At 33.3% G+C, this 22,415-nt stretch overlaps 1 protein-coding gene and 1 pseudogene across 1 annotated transcript in view; both read right to left on the reverse strand.

The window, feature by feature from the left end:
• The window catches only part of LOC125662394 (uncharacterized), a 1,158,266-nt gene that overhangs the window by 573,677 nt on the left and 562,174 nt on the right, over nt 1–22,415 (reverse strand). The window lies entirely within an intron of this gene.
• Nucleotides 1–22,415, reverse strand: part of LOC125661714 (IgGFc-binding protein-like) — a 96,468-nt pseudogene that overhangs the window by 19,503 nt on the left and 54,550 nt on the right.

Genomic DNA, 22,415 nt, shown 5'->3' on the forward strand with positions numbered 1-22,415 from the left:
GCGATAGGATATGAAAATGCACGATACAATTGAATAAACGATAAACTTGATAATAAAATAAACTTGATATTTACAACAAACGGAAAATCTGATAGAAGTATTGCAAATTCAGAAGCAAGTTAGGCAGAATGGAATTGTGATAACTACAAAATATTTGCACATCACATCACACTTTATTATGAAGGTAATGATTTTGAAGGGTTTCAACATTCATTATATACCCAATTCATACATCCAAAAGAATTTTGGGAATTTAATACACGTGTATGCATAAATGGTGGCACTTTTTTTTGTAATTGCTAAAAATTACGATGTATTTTTAAAAGATCAATATGTGTTTCTTCTGTCGCTTCTAAGAAATTTAATTAAATGTGAGCACTGACTGACTTCAACATGAAACTTTCGCCACCAGCTGAGTTTTCACCGTACACGAAAGTATATAAACATCAGCAAATTAAATTCTTGCAATTAGAAATGCTATAAGTTGGAAATACATTCATTGATTTGAAGGCAAACTAATATTCATTTACGCATTTACTAGATGAAGACCCGCACAAGTGCTGGAAATTGAATTAGAGCTGGTGATTCTTAGGGATGCATCCATGAAGTTTTCAACTTCAGACAAAACACCCAGACAACATTCACTGAGGATAAAACATCCGTTTTAGTATCAGAAATGCAAATCATTTCTGAATTTTTAATTCTGTGTAATGTAGGTGTTGAAACTGGGATGTGTATGACTAAGCTTCCTACCCAAACGTACATTAATCAACGACTTAGCAACATTTCCCACTTTAGTTACCTCCCTTCACATTTGTGTTTCAGTTGGAAAATATTTACATTAAACAACGAAAAGAGTTTGTTTTTTCCATAGCAATTGCATCAGATGCCCATATGTGTGGAATGATGCAGGCATACGCCTAATTGGCGGATCTACACGGGTGTGGAGCTATACATCCATCCATTATTTTAATAACATAGAATAAGAGGGAGAAAGAGATTGATCAAACAATAAAGTATTTATTGAAACGTGGAAGTTAGGTGTGTTTAGATGCAACATGCAAACGGTAAAATATTCAAAACTAGATAACTCTCTCTCTCTCTCTCTCTCTCTCTCTCTCTGGTTGTGTTCGTCAATTTCAAGAATAAAACATATTTTAACTCTGTCTCTATCTTTGTAGATTTTTTTCTAAAAACTACGATTTATGCAAGCAAGTAAAACCCCAGAAAATTGAATAATGACGCGCTATATCTATGTTGATTTTTTTAAATGATCAGAACAATTTGAATATTATTGATAAGGATCCATTACAATGGAATATTCTAGATTTGGTCATTGAAGACGAAAACATCCGCCCGTGTTGTTCTAACGCTCTCACAGCTGAAATTGAAAACACTAACCTATATGCGATTTTAATTCGTTATTCGATATATGTATCTACATGCATATGAATTTCTCAACAAATGAATACAAAAAGGATAGTCCTCAATAGTATCATATTAATTGGATGGATTTGTCTTTATATTTGTTTTTATAAAAATGCATTGCTTGGCCTAGTCCAAGTTGATATTTAGGATATGCATGCAACATTGATAAAATGCGGGGATATCGTGCTTCAATAGCTCTCTTACTCTAATGACTGTATCTCGTAATGTAAATTAGTTCTTATTGGATTTTAACCAGACCTCAATATCACTCTGAACAATAAAACCAAGAAATAAGTAAGTAAATGGTTTATTATAGTGGCATATGTTACATACAACCACAACACGAAAATGCATGTATAACAGGAATTTAAACGCCAGGTCTATATTTCACTTTTAATAGTACAGGATTGATTTAAAATACTATGACATTACGCATGACGTTTACTATTCATTTATTAGACTGTCTGTAAGTAAGGCCTGTGCATAAAAAATGCATAATAATAATATTCTGCGATTTGTTTAGCAAACTTTGATAAGAGAAATTTAATTTAAATTTGACATATTGATTACGGTAGGGTTAAACCAAATACTGGTTAAACTATTGTTTTAATATTTGAATATATAGTGCAATGAACCAAACATTCATCTCCTACATTATTTGAAGAATATGAATTGCCCAACATATCAGATAAAGCCCCTATAACATCCTGTTGCAATTATATAGGTAACTAGGTAACACACCAAATTTTGTAAGTTTACAACGATGCCATATTGGAATAACCATAGTAACATATTGTTCTGTTTGAAAATAAATTTTAGTGTTCGATAAGTTTTATGTTTAGGCACATTTTGGAGTTCTTTGTTCCCGTCATTTACAAATTCATGACGAAGATTTTCTTCCACATTGTTTAAGATACAACCCATCCAATTTACATGATAGGTGGACATATCAAGGGCTTGGGAAAAAAATGACTTGATGTGACAAATATATGTTCTTTAATTGTACCAGATCCGAAAGAAACATTTTCTTTTTTAGTACATCGTTCGAAATTGTAAAGAGTCGATACCACTGTCGTATGATATCCACTTGATGAACATACAAAATTAGAGCCAACCACTCTCTCATTGAATAACAAAAAATGAGCAAGAGATACCTCAACTCACGGTGTTGTATAGATTCAATATTGATATTTGTAACACCCCTATATTACAGTAGTCCAGAATGGGTGCGACTCCACTTAAGTAAATTTTCTCAAATGTCCTGAATACTACTGACCCATTAGTATGTATTTTAGATATAATAGCTCTTAATACGGGTCAACCAGATTTCTCAAGATTTTCGCTGTTCATTTTTAATGTGGAAAATCCATCAAACAATATACCGAGATACTTATAAAATGATGAATATTCAGGGCAATCTTCTATTTTGAATACATCATTTCTTGGCTGTCCCCCCCCCCCAAGTTTTGGTTGATTTTATGCAGATTATCCACACTTTACAATATGGAACACTGCGTCCATGTCCGCCTCATTAATGTGTGTAGGGAGGAGGGGTATATTTTGTTTGACGAAACCATAAGTTCATCGCTCATTCAACTGTTACAATTACATATAATGATATCAGTATATGTGGAATACTTACCTTTGAGTATATATGATCGTTCATTACAGGCAATGGTATCTGTACATTGTCCTGGGAAGTTGTTCTCTGCATAATAAATTATCAAGTAGCACGGTAAAAAGACAATAAAAACGTTGCTGGTACTATATTCACATCCCGGAAGGCGTAATTTCTGATCTCAGAGGGTAACTATGTGATATTGAAATGTTTCCAAAGCAATCAGATTTAACTAAATTACATGCAAGTATAATGAAAATAAATAGATAAATGAAATTCATTCTGTCACAAAGAATTATTAAATAGAACATTTACCTCCGAGTAGATTTGATCATTCGTTACAATCGATGCCACCTGTGCGTTGTCCTCTGTTGGTGTCTACAGAATAAAGGTATTAAGTAGAGTTGTTCTTTAATTTGTCTTTTTCAAAGTATCGTCTCACAAACATCACATAAAGTTATCATATAGAAGAATAAGTTTGTGTAAAGAATTAAAAATACATTATCTATGCCAGATAAAGATAACTGCTATTTTTACTTATTAACTTAAAAATAAACTGGCAATATACTAAGTCAAAAATTATGATAAAACTTATATGAGATAAACAGCACAACTTAGATAGTTTGATTTTTTTATTTACTTTATTTAACAAGTTCAAAGATTAATTACAATTGCGAAGCTTAGTTGAGCGGTTCAAGGAGTTGAATAAAACGAATATTAAACTACAAAATAAAGATTTCTTTAAGTATTCATGTCTAAACATAGTGCACTGATTGTCAAATAAGTTTGGTGCGTATTATTATTCACAGATGATGAAAGTGTTGAACATCGACTGTGAATTATCTATTTAATGTAGACAATCATTTTTTGTAGGAAACTATGTTTTCCACCATGCTTCATTTTCCATATTAACAATATAGCATTAAATCTCTCCGAGGTATCTGTGTTATACTAAAGGTAAAACAATCTCAAATATATAAGCATATAAAGAACAAAATCCCTTTGACCCTGTTTATAAATCATTCACTTCTGAACTTTTTATGCATTAAAGGGGTAAAGAAAAAGTCCTCAAATTAGATATACCAGAGGTTGGATCAGGTGCCTAGGAGGAGAAAACATTACCTGATGGTCCACTATCTATATCAGGCAACGAATTAAGCCATAGTACAAATCGTCTAACAAATGTTATGAAACATGACAAAAGGGATTCGACCTAGTCATAGCTTGTATTCGCAAATTACATAATTATAACGCCGATAAAATTTGCGAAATGCTGATTTTACGCCAAACTGTTAATACCCATGACACACTAACTTATTTATCAGTAGTCTAGATTTTAAAGGATCATTATATGTAGATAATGCTCTCGCATATTTAATCATTTGAAAGACACAAATACCATATAGGAGTGATGAAGGGGACATAGACGATATTCATTTTATTTCAAAATTTAAAGAAATATGGACGAAAATTAAATATGATTTTTAACACGATAGCTAGCCCTTTTCAAGATTTTTCAAAATATGTCAAAAGTGCTAATTTTCGATTCATTTTATCTTTACGTATGCTCAGATTGTTACAACCCCACTGACCGGGATAGCCTATTGGTTGAAGGACTTGCATCTTGAGCAGTAAGTACTGTCTCTATTTTTTAAACAAAACCTAAGAACATGCAGGTTGTTGCTATTTCTTAATGAAGATCCCGAATTGAGAATGTTTTCTTCCTATAAGTATCTAAGAATAAACGTTAACTGATGGGATGCCGTTTTCAGGTAAAATATGCCATGTGTTATATGTAAAATGCTTAGATACAGATACCAAGTTAAAAAAATAATGGTAAGTGTATTCATGGTTTTATCGATTGTGAATACTAGTAAATGAACAATGATTAATGTGATAAATCCTTTAAAGAATACATTCTCAAGGGCAAACACGGACCCCAAAACATACCACCAGAGGTGAGACCAATTGCGCGTTAAGCAGACATAGATGAATTGATTGATTTATTTCTCATTATTTTGCGTCTCGTGGAAACCATTTCACTGTTATTGAAACGTCTATAGCTATAGGAGAAGTACCACAAATTAAGACCTACGCTTAGCGTTCAGAGTTGTAGTTGTGGGGATGCTTTATCACGCCTACGCCTGTTGCGACAAGGGACCCCCGTTTTTAAGTCCATATCCGAAGGATTCCGTGATTCTCACTTGTAGATGCCGAACGTTTGGCGAATTAACAGTTACTACCTATTTCAACGCCCTAGGCCATGGCACGATCGGGTTTGAAATCACGACCTCCCGGTTAGGAAGCGAACACTCTACCACTGACCTACCGTGACCATACATGTATATAGAAAACTGTTTGATGTCCTTTATATCGAATTCAATGGGATATATCAATTCGACATATGAAAAAAGTGAACGCTTCTGTTTACATAAGTTTTAAAATTGACAAAAATGGTAAAACGTAAGCAGTTTGATCATCAGACTTTTTATTGTCAGACAGTGTGATATATAATCAAACAGAACGACACTTACCTTCGCAAACGATACAGTCCTAACGTTTTGTTACCCTTTATAATAATGATTTAGAGAGAAATCAAAGTACATAAGGTGGGATATTTTAGCAATGCGTCATCGTCCAAGGTTGTATGACAATTGTGTATATATATATATACAAAGCACTAAAATGACCAACGACACGAACAGCCAGATTGTCAAATCTCTGGGACGACCCGTCCCTTCTTCAGGTCAAACGAAAAGAATCACATAACGCAGTGTAGAGCTTTGTATATTTTTTTTTATACATGACCTTACATCGATGTTGTGGATCCAACACTTTGTGGTATCGGGTGTTGTTGGAACTTTAGTGCTTATATATATATATATATATATATATATATATATATATATATATATATAAGCACTATATATATATATATATATATAAAGCAATATATTCCATCAACACTCAACATTAAACAAGTAATAAGACGTATTTACAATTAACACATTTAAAGAAAATTGTAACAGTAGCAACATACTAACTTGCAGTAGTTGAACAATAATTATCAAAATCGGTGGCGAACTGAATCTAAAGACACAAAATAGTTCATTCCAAAAACATAGTTCCCAGTTATAGAATAATCCAAAATGCCTAAAGTGTTTGTTGAACCAGCACTTTTTTGTGAAAAATTCAGTGTATATATAAGAAGAGTGGATTTTCTAGTACAATCTTGAAAGACAATAATGGAACCATTACCCCAACTTTGTACTTAAGAAGAAAACATGAACATGACCAATTTAGAGCACAAGTGTCAATCAAGTGCAAGTACTTACCTCTGTGTAGATGTTCTCATTCATTAGAGGCAATAATTCTTGTGCACTCTCCTTGCAAGCTGCCATCTACAAAATATCAATATTACTTTTGTGTAGAAAATTATTTAGGAAGTGTCTTCTTAGAAACCACATGGAAATAATAGCCATTTTTTATGACAGCATACATGTAACTTCATATCAAGTTGCCTGATACAAAACAAAAATATCAAAAATATCACACCGCGTTTTTACATGTAATATGACTCTATCTTTCTCATTTTCTTCTTTCAAATACGGTATTATATATCATCCATATATCATTTTAGAAGTTCATGTAGAAACCGTTGCAAATTGTTGAATCCAAGAAACAGATGAGACAGTCCCATGACAGAAACGAAAATTGGGTGGAATCTTACAAAGGACTAGCGTTAAATTAGAGCTTAAACTCAAAAGCAGTACTTCAGAAATCAATGAGGATTTTTACCAAATGACAGACATAAATTGTTATCATAAAAAATATGAAAATCTTTGCAATATTAGAATTTTAACTCTTGGAATATCACACAACAGTTACAAGTATAAGTACAATATATCTTTTCACCTATGTGATAGAAAAACATACGTATAGAAATATTGCTTAAATGAAATGCAATGTTCCTTTAAGACAATACTGCAGCATAAAGAGATCAAATTTTGAATATATTATACACACCGTGGATTTCACAACGTATCCAATTTGTAAAAGCCGTGTAAGGCACAATGAAAACCGCCAATAATACTGCATTTGAAATTCTACGATGGGGAAGTGTGATTAGTATTCAGGAAGAAATATTTCTCTTGACCTTTTTATGCGATTGGGGAAATAAAGACCATGAGGCGAAGTACTACACCACTTGCACGGACCGGTACGAAACGATTCTTGCAGGGAACAGTTTGCTCGATACGCTGAACGGTCTGCAGGGAACAGTGAACGATTGAACGGAACGCTGAACGGTTAACTTCGGAAATAAAATAAAAAGATGCAAAAAGTGTATTGTCTTGTGATATTGATTATTTAACTTTTATTGATCCGTTGATCTGTTGAATTCGGGTGGTCAAACCTACGATTTTGGTCCTTTTCAACCCTAGCTTTTCATGGACTTTTTATGCACCACTTTTGTTTTCAGAAAAGATTCATAGTGTATTTTATCGCATTATCGCATTTATTTTTGTTACAATATTGTAGCTCTGAGAACGATGTTGTGTAACACTATTATAGCTTGTATTTCCAGTCAATTTCATTTTACGTCATTTTAATTAAATGACAACCTTACATACGTAATATGTCTTTCTACATTGAAGGAAACAGAATTGCAGCGTTGCCTTGGATTAACAGTATGAGTTAAACATAAATGAATTTACACTGAAAATGAGAAGGCTTATATAGGCGTTGCCTGCTGTCTAATCTTTACTATGTTATTCAAAATAAAATACTGTTTAAATCTTAACTGAAAATGAAATGCATAAGCAATTTTTATGTTTCAGGCCTGTGTTTCAGGCCCCAAGGACAGCTGTAAAATAAACCTATACAGCTTTAGGTGTTTGACAACAGATAAAATGACGTCTTATCAAACAAGATTGAAACATTTTCTCGCATAGGGAGAGGGTGGAGCTAAAAATTCAATATTAGCCAGTCGATAAGGAACTCTTTCCTTCGATAGGAAAGAGCAATAGAAATAAAAAAGGAAACAATCAAAACATTATTGAAATAAATTTAAAAATACACGTATGAATCAATAAAACAAATAAGGACGAATTACAATAATGATCAACAGATTATTCAGATATGTATGGGAGTATATGCGAGCGGATCTAACATTAAAGTTGAAAACAACGAACAGCGATCAATCTCATAACTCCTACAAGCAATACAAAATAGATAGTTGGGCAAACACGGACCCCTGGATACACCAGAGGTGGGATCAAGTGCCGAGGAGGAGTAAGCATCCCCTGTCGAACATATCATTTTAATTAGATTGTTGTATATTTCTCAATTTTAAACCTATAGAAAGCTGTATTCATTTCTGAGCGATTTATTTTTTATAAAACACCTCTTTTGTCATATCTCAATTGCCCTCGCCGATTTCCACACCTTCTGTACAAATATTAAATTCAAATACCGGAATTAGCTGACCTCTATTATGAAAAAAGCACCTTAGAATTTGCGTAGATATAATGTAAAACTGATACGGTGCCAATTTTAATGCACCAGATGCACATATCGACAAATAATGTCTGTTCAGTGATGCTCAACCGAAATGTTTGAAATCCGAAATGACTATGAAGTTTTAGAGCTAAATATAGCCAAAAAAATTGGAACCAAATTCGTCCAAGGATAAGAGCTGTTCATGAGGGAGATGATCCTTAATTTTGAAATGAATTTCTAAATTTTGTAACAGCAATTAAATATACATCCATATTTTCAAGCTAGTAACGAAGTACTTAGCTACTGGGCTCTATAAGTATTTTATTTACGTTATACACAGGTTGGTTTTTGCATTATGCAGAAAGTTCCAAAAAACAATTTTGATGGAAATATTTTCATTTTAAAAAGTAACTTGTAGCATGTGTAACACTATAAATTATTCCTATATACAAAACATGTGATAATTAAAACTAAAAAGGACATATACAGTGTATATACATGTATCATCCCTCTCTACTTGCTGGAAACTACCTGTGGTGTTAGAAATACTTCGAAGGTTATAAATGCGAGGTGAAAGCAATGTATCAAATTTTGCCCTGTTTGGTGTTTTTAAATAACTTAAGTTTCGATTATTTGCAATTTTCCACTGTTGAAAGTCTGTCTTAGAGACCTCCCAACAATGTTCACCTGTCTCAGATCTCATGTCGAAGTGACTCGCACGATCTGCACGGCCTGTATGTTTTTAAGGGCGTGGTGTGCACGATCTGCGCGGCCTGTACGTTTCTAAGGGCGTGGTGTGAACGATCTGCACGTTTCTATGGACGTGGCTTGATCATGTATGGAACGATTTGCACGAAATGGTTTGCGTTGAACCCTGAACGGTCTGCAATGAATGGTGAACGGTTTGCACGGAACTATGGATGATCTTTACGGAACGCTGAACGGTTTGCAAGGAACGGAAACAAACGCTTTGGAGGTGTGACAGCACGCTTCAGGATCTGTAGATTTTTTTTTTAAGTGGTTGGCCACTTCATTCAGCTTTCCACTTAAAACTCATTCACGTGCCTTAAAGCTTCGGGATGCTTGGTACACTATTGAATCATTCAATTTCAAGATTTCATAGTTTCGTTGATGGGTTAGTTTTTGATATGGTTTCCATATTTTGAAACATTATATATATATATATATATATATATATATATATATATATATATATATATATATATAATATCTTCTTCGTTTTGGTTTCAAATTCTTTGATAATGGTAGCCATGCTTCAGGATGATTGTACTATTTAATCATTTGATTTCAAGAATTTACAGTTTCCTTCTTTATTTGTGATATGATTTCCGTGTGTTGAATAATTATACATGTCTTCTTAATTTTGGTTTTAAATTCGTGTGATAATGGTATCCATGAACTGCACGAAAATGCACCCAACGAAATTGAATGGCTCTACAGCATTACATATATTTGATCATCTGCAAATACAGCCTACTGATAAAGTGTTTATATTCACATTATTTGTGTAATTAATAAAACTCTTAGTATATAAACTAAGACACTCTTATGAGTACTCATCAGATTAAAGGTAAATCCACCCGAGGGTTGGAAAAAAGTGGCAACACCAGAAGCTTTGCTAAAGGTTTTACTGTATTTTTGCAACTCCGAGGATTGAAATACTTTAATATTTCATGACTAATCATACGAGAGTATTTTGGTCTCAAGTATCTACTTATTTTGCATTTTCCATGTACCCAGAGACGCCAGATTGAGAATTTTTAAATTGATTAAATTTTCACTATAGATTAAAACAGACACCAGCATCGGATTATACATGTATCGATTGATGATTGAGTAAATAGTATTAGAGTTATTCCTCTTTGAATAAAAATAACTTAATATATCAACATGCCTGCACACACACAAAATAGCACTTGTAATTTTGTTGATTCATTTATCATATTTATAAACATTTGGTTATGAACCTTAACATCAATAACTTTAACACGTAATAAACATGATACTTCAGAACTAAATTAATATTGGAGTGACGCATGACGTCATTTGACCTATATATGGTGGAAAATATTTCAGAGCAGCGCGAAATCGTTTGATATCCTACCAAGTCTCAGATAGGCATAATCAAAATCGTAAGGTTTTTTTTTTCAAAGGAACATTGACAATAATATTGAATGTATAGTTATTTAACGACGAATGTGTAAACTGAGATTCAGAGTGTTTTTTTTTTTGTTAGTGAACATAGACATGAATTTTACTTTTGTTTCCAAATGGCCAAGCCTACATTGGATACACTTGTTACATCAGGGACACGTGTTGACATTGGATTGATTGATTGAATATTGTTTAACGTCTCTCTTTCTCTCTTTCTCTCTCTCTCTCTCTCTCTCTCTCTCTCGATCGAGATCAAGAGAGAGAAAAAGAGAGAATTTTTCATTCATATGAAGACGTCACCAAGACCGGTGAAGCGTTTCAAATTTAGGTCTTTGCTCGGCGCTAATGCCATAGAGCAGTGAAGGTTCTGTACCGTGTCAAAACTACTGTGACACGGTACATCCGTTTTTTAAGGTCATCTCCGAGGACCCGTGACATTCACACTTAATGAAAAGCTTTTTGCGATGGAACTGTCACTACCTGTTTTAACGACTTCGGTCTATCGCGGCTGGGATTCGAACCCCAGGCCTTCCGCATGCAGGGCGAACTCTCTAACATCTAGAGCAACGCGGCGGTGTTGTTGGCGTTCTAAGAGGGAGTGCGAAGAATTGACTAGTAGAGATTTCGAGATGCCATAGAATAAGAAAAATATATATTATGTTCGTTGGACTTTGGGGCGAGGGGGATTGACTGAATAACATGATTTTCTCTCGTCAGTAATTTAAGATGACTGGCTGTTTTCATCATTGTGCTCTTATTTCCATTAGCTTCTATGAAGTCATTTTCGTTTAAAAGACGAAATCTCAAGGATGTTGAATATTTCGTTGTCACGGTTGAGCAGACAAATTAACTATGTCACGTGATATGGAAGATGGGATAATCTTTCATACATTTCTTTCATAGGGTATCTGTATATTAAATACGTAGAGATGGGAGAAAAAATAATTTAATATTTATACGGTAAATGTACGTTTGTATCCTCGGTATATATTTTATTAACAAGTGATCATTCAATACCAAAACATATGTGCTTCATTAAAATAAAACATATTTGATATCTGAGATAAAAGCAACTCGTCTGTCTGTGTTTTGATTTGGTGGATTCCATCTGTGAGTAAAACTAGTGTAAACACCAGTAATTTCAAATCTCATGTATAGGTATATGGTATGTCTTACGTTTATAATACATTAAAAGTTTTGTCGACATGTGCGCCAACATACCACAACCTAAGAGAGGCCATGGTATGGAAGATGTTCCTTTACAGTCAAATTCATCTGAAAAGGACTTGTGTAAAAAGTTTTAGACGGTTTCCAAGGTAAACATGGACTGGAAGATTGTAAACCCGTAAAGGGAAACCTCATCTGATGTATCAGCACCTCCATCAAACATTGCGAAAGAAACGAGACATCGTCACAGACCACATGTCTCATCCTAATTAGATCTTGAGTCATTGAACACAATATTATCCGTTATCTCACAACTGTTAAGTTCCAAAGAACGCGAGCCAGTAGGCACACATTATGTTTATGGAAACAAAACCTCCAAATAGGTAGCTTACAGGAGCACGCCACCACTCTCAGTCAGTCTGTTACAGGGAAATTCCTCTTAGTGCAACAATATCGTCTAGAATTAAAACCAAAATGTGGACAAAGATACTTACTGTCTCACCAAGATGATTGGCTATTGCTCTCTGGGTTATCAATATGCAGCATACATTGCAATAAAAAACTTGCATGTCAATCATTCCTCAGTATCAAAGTTCAACATAATCCATCAGAAACCCCCAACCTATTAAAGTAGACTAGTTTCATTAGAAACAGTCTGCATGGCGATGCTGTCTGATGGACTTATGACGAATCCTTTAGAAAACTAAAGGAATCAATTAGTTTTGCATGACAAAAGCCAGTAGGGGAAGTAAGAAGCAAATATATTGCTATGACATCGAAACAAAATTCTGGGAAGCTCTTTCAAATAGAAGCAGTGGGAAGAGTCCACATTTGCTTTGTATTAAATCAAGGGGAAGAGTGCAGGAACAAATCATGTTACTTTTAGTACTCGTGTCAATCATGCAGGGGACAACATCCAGAATATGAGCGTTCATTACCATCCCAAATAGATACGAAACCAAGAGTTAGCAACTCGAGTAAAACCAGACCGTACTAAATAGGAAATAGAATGGGTATAGAGCAGACGTAGGGTCTGATTTCGTAAATGGGATAAAACATAGAGTTTCCTTCGGTTGCAATCCAACTCCTATCTCTGCCATAACAAACAACCATAGCTCAGCCTTAAAACATAAAAGATGTCACATTTAAAGGATTTCAAACAATAATCACAATGCTTGTTGTTTTCTATGTCCATCCTTTGCATTAATTGTATCATACCTTTTACGCTTTGCTCCAGAGTCTGCGCCAGGAAAGTGCAGAATAATCCATGATCTCTCTTATCTGAAAGATTCTTCTGTCAATACCCATAGAAAACCCAATAGTGTATTATTGCACAAGTGATTATTCAACTAATTCAGAATTATGGCGATTTCTACTCAATAGCAAAAACAAAAAAAAATCCGGATATATAGGATACATTTAAAAACTTCCTATTAACCCATCTGATTATCATATCTAAGGCTTTTCTATGATGTTGAATTGATTTGACGTTTAGTTAATATTGCTAATTACCAGATGGCGTCCTCCTTCGGCTCGTGAAAGAACTTATGCGGGTTACATAAACACAATAACGTACAGGAAGAATTTTATGTCTAAAAACATAATTTGTTGTTCCAAAAAGATAGTATTTACCAAACATATCGTATTATGTAATACACCTAACTCATAATTTTATTTGTTTTGTAAGCCTAATACATGTATAAATTTCACATCCCTTTAACAAAAGAATGCGTAATAATGAAAACCGCTAATAATGTGTGAATCGGTATTTATTGAAATGACAATATATATAAGCAATACAATCAAAGAGATCATATCAAACAAGTTTTGTTTGGTGTACAAAAATAACCTTCCGTGTTACAATACAATGCATGTTAGATATATAATTTCAACTCAACAAGTTTATATGGTATGGTATACATGCAGAAAAAATGGCACACAAAATATTTTTTTTAAAAAACCACAGAAAGCAAAAAGAAAAAGAAACCGCTTGTCAACCATAAACCACCGATGTGACAATGATATATTTACATTTCATAATATATTTACCGAAACACTTTTAACTACAATTCTTAGAATAGTTACCAAAATACTGTTGTGACGATGATGTATCTACATTTCATAAAATATTTACCAAACAACCTTTAACTACAATTCATAAGATATTTACAAAGACACTTTTAACTACCATTCATGAAATATTTACAAAAACACTTTTAACTACATTTCATAAAATATTTACCAAAACATCTTTAACTACAATTCTTAAAATATTTACAAATACACTTTTATTACGATACTATGCTTACATTTCATAGAATATTTAAAAAAACCCAACAATGTTATGCCAATGATATATTCATATTTCAAAAATTATTTACAAATAACACTGATATCCACATTTCATAAAATATTCATCAAAACAATGTTATGAGAATGCTCTGCTTACATTTCATAAAATATTTACCAAAAGAATGTTATGACAATGCTATGCTTACATTTCAAAGAAAATTTACCAAAATAAATTCGAAAATTATCGACAAATAACACTGATATCTACATTTCATAACATATTATGACAATGCTATATGTACATTTGAAAAAAAAATCCTTTTTGGTCTCGTATATGAAATGGGTATCAAAATATTCTATATTCTAAAGTCTATCTTTACTCGGCTGACCGTGAATAAATATCTAATGGGATGCGATTTCTGATTAAGAAATAATTCATATCAATCAAGAAACAAAACTCTTCTTACATTTAAATCTACACAGCAATGACGTGCAATTGCATGTAGAACCTACCTCATTGTGTTTGAAGAGGTGTAACTTCTAAAGTAGACCATGGCATGATGAGCAGTCGTCAAGTGATTAATATTTTTACTGATAGCATTGAAAGTTTCAAATTCTCCCCGTGGAAGTAAAGTATATTCATAACACTATAATTAGCACTTGGAGTTCTATGTGATATTACAATTACCACACAAAATAGTTGTTCCTTTCTCCTGCATACACGTCATATCGTACCCTAACGTTGCCTCTAATGTCAACAACAGTGTATCATATACAGTATTATTCATTTCATTCAGGTAAAAGGAAAAGGAAATCAAATAAAGTATGTAATGACATATTTCGTGGACTGTACGTGGCACGACGAGTGTGATGCAAAATGAAGGTATGTTTATTCTTTTACAATGTATGTATATAGAATATTTTTATGGTGTAATGAAAAAGTTGAAGAAATCGACATCGATCCATAATCTGCGGTGATCATGGGACACATATGTCTGGTAGCACGACATTTCCTGCAAATCCGTGGCCGTCGTTCTTTCTATGACCATATAACAGCAAGCCAAAGACTGCGTTGTTTGTCGTCTTGACGTTAATAGCGCCATCCGACACATGTACCACCAGAACAATGTACCGAACTTTCCTGACTGTCACAGGAGTATGAAATGTCCTCATATACTCAGTTAAACTTCTTTTTTTTAAGGTAAGGTGCGGTAACGAACTTTCTTCAATTATTAAAGTAACATAATTACTTGTAAAATTGCTAGGAGTAACAACTGTATATTTGTTAAGGTACTGCGTTACCCCGGGTATGGTTATCATATAAGGATCGCCTGACGTGTCTGATCCAGCGGCAAAACTGGTTAAAAGAACGGGTCGTTCTGATTCAATAACTGCAACTTGGTTTTCAGTGATTGAGAATTCAAAGTATCCTTGTGGAACTAGAGACGCTGTAGTTTTCTTATTGCCAACATGATATGTCACCCTGCTTTTAAAAGGCGACACAACTTTCAGAATTGTTCCATACCTGTTTGTGTTTGACGGGACAATATACGTATTATCCAATCTTTCAACTGGTGGGATTTGTTCAACAAGATGACTACAGGCTCCAGAGTCCTCTCTGTTTTTAAAAGCTATTTTTGCACATGCGTTCCCTGAAAACACAGCAACACGAGACGACGCTTTTATGAATGTTCCAGATAAATCAGCATTATGCCTGATCTGATAAGTCTGAAGTTCATTCAAATAAATAACCATTTCACTACCATTTTCATACATCAACAGTAAGTGGTAAATTTGGTTCAATTCGGAACATAATTCTAACTTCTGTTGAGTTATTTAAGGCGGCTATTGCAAACTGAACACGGTCCAATTTTGGATTGAAACTACTAACAGTTGATATTATATAGGCATCGGATAAATGTTTCATTGGCAAAACCATGGTGCTGTCCGAAGATAATTTGTCATTATCAATAATAATTACAGAAGCGTCGATTGTGGTCTCAATAAGTATAGCTTTTTCTTCTATCTTGAAATACGACAACATCATCGTATATTGAACATTTATCTTTTTGACATTTGCCATCTGCGTTTTAACTTCAATGTAAGTGGAAGTTGAGTCTAAGGCTTTGTTAAAAATATTAAGCTCAAAATCATCAGGTATCTCTGGTGAGAAGTTCCTGCCCAAAATGCAAAATCTGGAAATTCATATTGCTCTAGGTATGTAAGATAAATAAGTTAGAAAATATAATGCATTCTATAAAGTACAAATAATCTAATTTTTGCGTTGCTTTACACGAATATAGTTCACGTTGATATTGATGATATAAATAGATCAATTGCACTTTTAGTTTGACTTACCACTAGTGCCTCGTGGTTTGATGTCAATGGTACTGAAAGGCTTCTTAGGGCAAACCAACTGTCTTTGAGTTGTTCGACCTGCTAAATATATAATATTTAATCAAGCTGATAGCCAAATAAATAAGTCAATAAACAGAAAAAAATCAAAACAAAAGTAGATAAATGCTATCCGTAATACGTTTGGCATAATTTTAGGATAAGCAATTAAGTGGGAAAATTTTCTCACGTTTGCTTTCATAGCTGTTGATGCACTATTTACCTTTCACTTTATCAATATTTATACACTACGCATTCATTCACTGTTAACTTTCATTATAAGGTAACTAATAAACATATAAACTTCACTCGGAATTTACCAAAAGACTTATGAAATGGTAATTGATAAAAATGGGATGTTTTTATTCTTGTTCAACTGTAAAGAATAAAGAGAGAGTACAGAAGTACATTATTCTGCTTAAATAATTATGTAACATGTTTCGTGTATCCTTGGGGTAAGTGTCCTCTGCAAATGGATAGTACTACAACAAAATTACTTCTAACATGTGCTATGTATGGTTAATGTTTTTTTCATTTTGATGTTTCATTGAAAGGAATATAACATAATAGTACGTAAAGGAAGTTCAATAAATCATACACAATACATGTTTAGAAACATATTTCACATTTGTTGAGGTTTAGTAGTTGGATATTTATTTTGGAATTCCCAATAAGTAAAATGAGATTGTAATGAAAATATGACGGATGAAGTTTTGGGAAAGATACATCGTTGTGTGTATAGTGTATATATATATATATATATATATATATATATATATATATATATATAAAGCTTTACATACAAAATTGTGATACCCTTTTCCTCATGTTCCCGTTCCACATTCTGTAGAATGAGATTGGATGACATTATGCCGATGATGATTATTAGCGCAACAATTAGTGCTATGACGTAATTCCTTCTATTTTTCTTTTTCTTTGCAGCTGTATCGGTATGAGAGAAAACATCTAATTTGTATTCTGTTTTCAGCTGCAATAGAAATCTCACCGAGTATTTTGATTCCGTTTATTTGATCAAAATATAGGGCTCACGTCGGGTGTGATCGGTCGAGAGGGGGTGTTTATTCCTCCGAGGCAGTTGATTTCACCAGTGGTATATTCATGTATCGAGGTTTGCCTAACTCTATTTTGTATTCCTTATAGGAGTTTGAGATTGATTATTGTTTGTTATCTTTCATATGTCTTCTTCGTTTGTCTGTAGGTCTTGATTAAACACAAGGTCTTCACCAAATGTTATGCATCCCATTAAAAAGAAAACTGGACTGTATGTTGTATGTGTGGTTTCACTGATGTATGCTTCGGATGCTGCAACGAAATTACAATTTATCTTATTTTGAAATGCAAAACTTACATGTATCGGGCTTGGATCATTTCAATTTAAATAACCCGCTTACCGGCGCGCAAAGGTATGTATGTAAAATTCATGTTTTTTCTAAATACTTTGACCATAACTTTCGGATAGGCAACAAGGAAGAAAATTTCTAGTTCCTTTTTTTATTTTTTTTTGCTTACAAAACTTTTGAGGAGTTGATTAGTTTGCGCTTTATAAGAACCTATATACACTACACAGTGAAAAGTTCCATTCAATTTCATTCACTCTATTGTTTTGCCCCATATCTTGATGAGGTAAACGGAGTTAACCGTAGTCAAAATCAGTGTGCCCAGAACGGACCAACATTTGGTATGAAATATGCCAGACAGCATTTGACCAAATGATAGGTTGTATTCGCAAACTAAATCGTAACAACGACCATAGATTTTGCGAAATGCTGACCCTCACCGAGACATTTGAAAACCCTGCACCATCACCTTCTTCGTCATTAGCCTGTATTGATTTAAAAACTGATCATACACAGAACTAACTCTTCCGCATTGAATCATTTGACAAACATAAACACCATATGGAGTTGATAATGGGAAGTTAACGTTGGAGAAGCTGAAAACATCTCTTTCATCATAAAGTTGACTTTTTTGTTTGCAATAAAATATCCAAGTATGAAGCAAATGTGTACGACTTTGTGGTGTCTTTTATTTCGAAGTCACAGGGATATATCAAATCGAGATATGAATGAAAATGATTATTTTCAATAGACAAAACGTCGTCGATATACCTTAATATCGCATTGAATGTCACAGTAAGAGATATTTCTTCTCACGTACAAGTTGTAGAATAAATTCTGATTCATGGGAATAACAAACAGGTCAGCTAACAAAGGAGCACAATTCGTGCCCATGGTATTCTAACAGACTGTTGGGAGACCTCATCGCCAAAGGCTACGGAGATATTATTAAAGAGGAACTCCAGCATATTTTGATTCCATCTTCAGAGTACTTGTGCGTGAAAGTGATAATAGTAAAAAAAAAAAAGCCATGTTCCAAACGATGAACATATTATGGATGACGTCTTTATAGCTAACTTCGGCAGGATTCCTAGTTTTGGTTTTTATATTTATAAAGTAATTATGACTGTTAAGTAGATGTATCTTGATATATATTGCGTACATTATGTTTTAAGCGCTGTAAAATGCATACTTGTGATACCATTTCCCCCATTTTCCTCTTCCGGCTTCTGTCCAATGAGAATGGATGATAGTGTGACGATGATGATAATTAGCACAGCAATTAGTGCTCTGACATAATTCTTCCTAATATTCTCTTTCTTTGCAGCTGTATCGGTAAAGGTGAAAGCTTCCGTTTCGTATCCTGTTCTCGGTTGCAATGAAAACCACACAGGGTTCAAAGAGTGGTTTATAGGGAATACATAACTTCTGTATTTACGATAATAACAAGCGACACCTAATCTATTACGTATTGGCGTAGCAAGTATCAATGATGTATTTTTGTTTTTAAATGAAGATCTCTTATCTTAAGAAAAGCCTTGCCAAAGAAATGTAACTTGATGTTCATGAAATCGGAAGACATCACAATATCATGTCTTGTTTCAAAACATATCGGAAGTATTTATGGGATGTGGAAATCTGTAATATCAGTTGAGGTAATGCATTTATGTTGATTTTGATTACTTCAAAAATTCGTTTGATTTCTGCATCATAGAAAAGCTAATTGTTACTTCACATTGTGTTTCATAATGTGTTAGATATTTTGAAAGAAACACGATATCTGAAAGTTTAATTTTACATTTTCATTTATACACAAAATATATGAAATAAAAGAAAAAAATTAATACCTGTTCGTTTCATCAAAGTATCAATGAAAAGAAAAAGGACTAACAACTTTTGCAACAGTGTGCTTTGTGCATTGATGCATCACTAAACATCAAAACGTACTACCAAGGGTGTTCGTGATTCTATGCATAAACGGGGATATATTTAATCTGAATTAAGACATTATCTTTTAAGCTACCAAAGTGGCATCGGAAAAACTCTAAAGGTAATCCAAAAATACACAAAATCAACAAACCGTTTCGGACTATAGTAAATGGTCAACAGCATCCAACGAAATGATAGCTGAATGCGTTAAGTTGTAACTCTCGACTGCAAATACATTCCTTGATAGTTACGTACGGTATACTATATACTTTTGTAAAGAAACTTTCTATTGTTAATAAACCATTAACATATTCTTCTATTCTATTTTGTATGGAATTAAAAAGCACTTTATTCCAGTGTACCTAGGAAAGAAACCAGTTATACCTTTTAAAAAGTATTATGAGAACATCGAGTAAAAGAAGAAACAGTGAAGTATATTAGAAATGATGAATGCTGTTCTTCACAATGATACTTTCAACAATACATTTAGAAATGGGGAAATGGAATCGAATACGTGTTGCAAATCTTAAATATTTCCAGTTTTTATGAATTATAAATTGATGATATTTTAGCATCTGGGCGGGAACAGAAGAATTATGGGAAATCCGTAAAACTGCAAATAATAAACATTCCAACATTAAGCTCGGCGTCCGTTTCTCATAAAATAAAAACGGATTTCCTTGGCGTAACAATTTTGATGACTGAGGAATTTATTTCTATATACTCATGCTGCAAACATACTGATAAACAAAAGCCATCCTGAATTTCAAATCCATTCTCTTTTATTTAATCTCCGTACGTGCATAATATTGTCCATGTGAGAAAAATACGGAACTCAGCGTTAAAACACTTTAGAAAAAGCTGATATGCAGATAACGACGTTGAACGAATGAAATTCGTAAAATTAACCGATCTGATTTCCTAAACATGTGATTGGTTAAAATGCTGTCTGAGTTAACCCTGAATTAGTTGAATTGATTGACATTATGGAATAAATTACGTATGAAATACATATCGCTTATACTGTGTAAACTATTATTCAGTAACTTAGATATCAAAATATGCGTTTCATTTTCAAGATTATCAATGAATAAAAATTCATATACATAACATACGTTGGTGATAGTCGGTAGGAATCCGTTGATTGGGCTGTAGACGGGCATTTCTAATTTCCGTGTTTGATGTAGAACTGAGTGTTTGAATGGAAAACCGAACGAAATAATTCTTCATTCCTCTAAGCAATACTATACTATCCACTATCTATTTTACTTTTTAACTTTCAAGTACGACTCATATTAATTTCTGGAGTAGTGCACTTCCTAACAAAACTCAGATATATGACATACATTGTAGGTAAAAGTTATTCAAAGAGTTGGAATTATCCATATCTGCGAGTCTCGTCAAGCGAATTATTGCACTAATGCAACAAGTTGGATACAGTAAAATTACCCCCCCCCCCCCATTAGAGGTGTTCAATATATCTTATATAGGGAAACATTAATAACCTTTAGTCTTGCAGATTATTTTTTTTCACTGTTTCATGTTCAAGCAGAGAAACAATAGTTAACAAATTAGCAACAACACAAAGAATCCGGTTTATGACTAGCGGGATGTAAGAAATATGTACTTATAAATGCTGTATTGTGAAACAAAATCTATGGTATGCAATACTTAAGTATATTTCGGAGATATGCATGTTACTATAGCACACTTCAACTTCACTATGTTAGTGCACTTGGGAGGTGTTAGAGGGTGAGGATGGATCGCATTGAGATGATAATACAGTCACTATTCCATTAACAATATATAGTTAACCAATCCTACCAATTTCAAACAAACATTTTATCTATTGTAGGGAATAGAAAACGTACCTCTGTTTCTTCGTAGATGTGTTCGTCCATTACTTTGAATGCTAGTTGTGCTTTGTTCTTGCAAATTTCTCTCTAGAGAATAATATCATGAAGTATCATTGGAAAACACCTTACCAAGTTGTGATGTGCAAAGTAATATCATACAAATATGCATGCTATGTTTAAATTATTCCACGGTTCTCGTTCTGAAATTATATGTGATATAACATATCTCTCATTTTATCTTCTACAAATGTAAGATAGCAATCGTAACACTTTTCGAATTCAAGAAACATTCAACCCGCACATCTACATAATCATGCTAAAACATGTACATAAACATATACACTGATTACTAAAATTGGAATCATTGTTGGTTGTTAGGTTTCTGTAATATGTATAGCAACATATTCAATTGTATCCAACGGAAAACAAAGCTTAAAGAAAACCGGAAAAACAATGTGACATGAATTCAAAAGAGCGTGAGCATAATAATATCAAAGAAACAATGGTATTCAACATTTTGACCAGGAGATGATTTTCTTTTTTAGATTTCTGAGCAAATGGTATAGATACCGTAAGGCAAATAAAGAAATAATTACGAAAGATTAGAAAAATCTCAATTCGTACGAAAATTTCTTCAAAACGGTAGGTAAATTGAAACAAATATCAAGCATGTCCAAAATTTTGCTAAAAAGATGTAAT

This window comes from Ostrea edulis, chromosome 8 (assembly GCF_947568905.1).
Source record: "Ostrea edulis chromosome 8, xbOstEdul1.1, whole genome shotgun sequence".
Classification (NCBI taxonomy): Eukaryota; Metazoa; Mollusca; class Bivalvia; order Ostreida; family Ostreidae; genus Ostrea; species Ostrea edulis.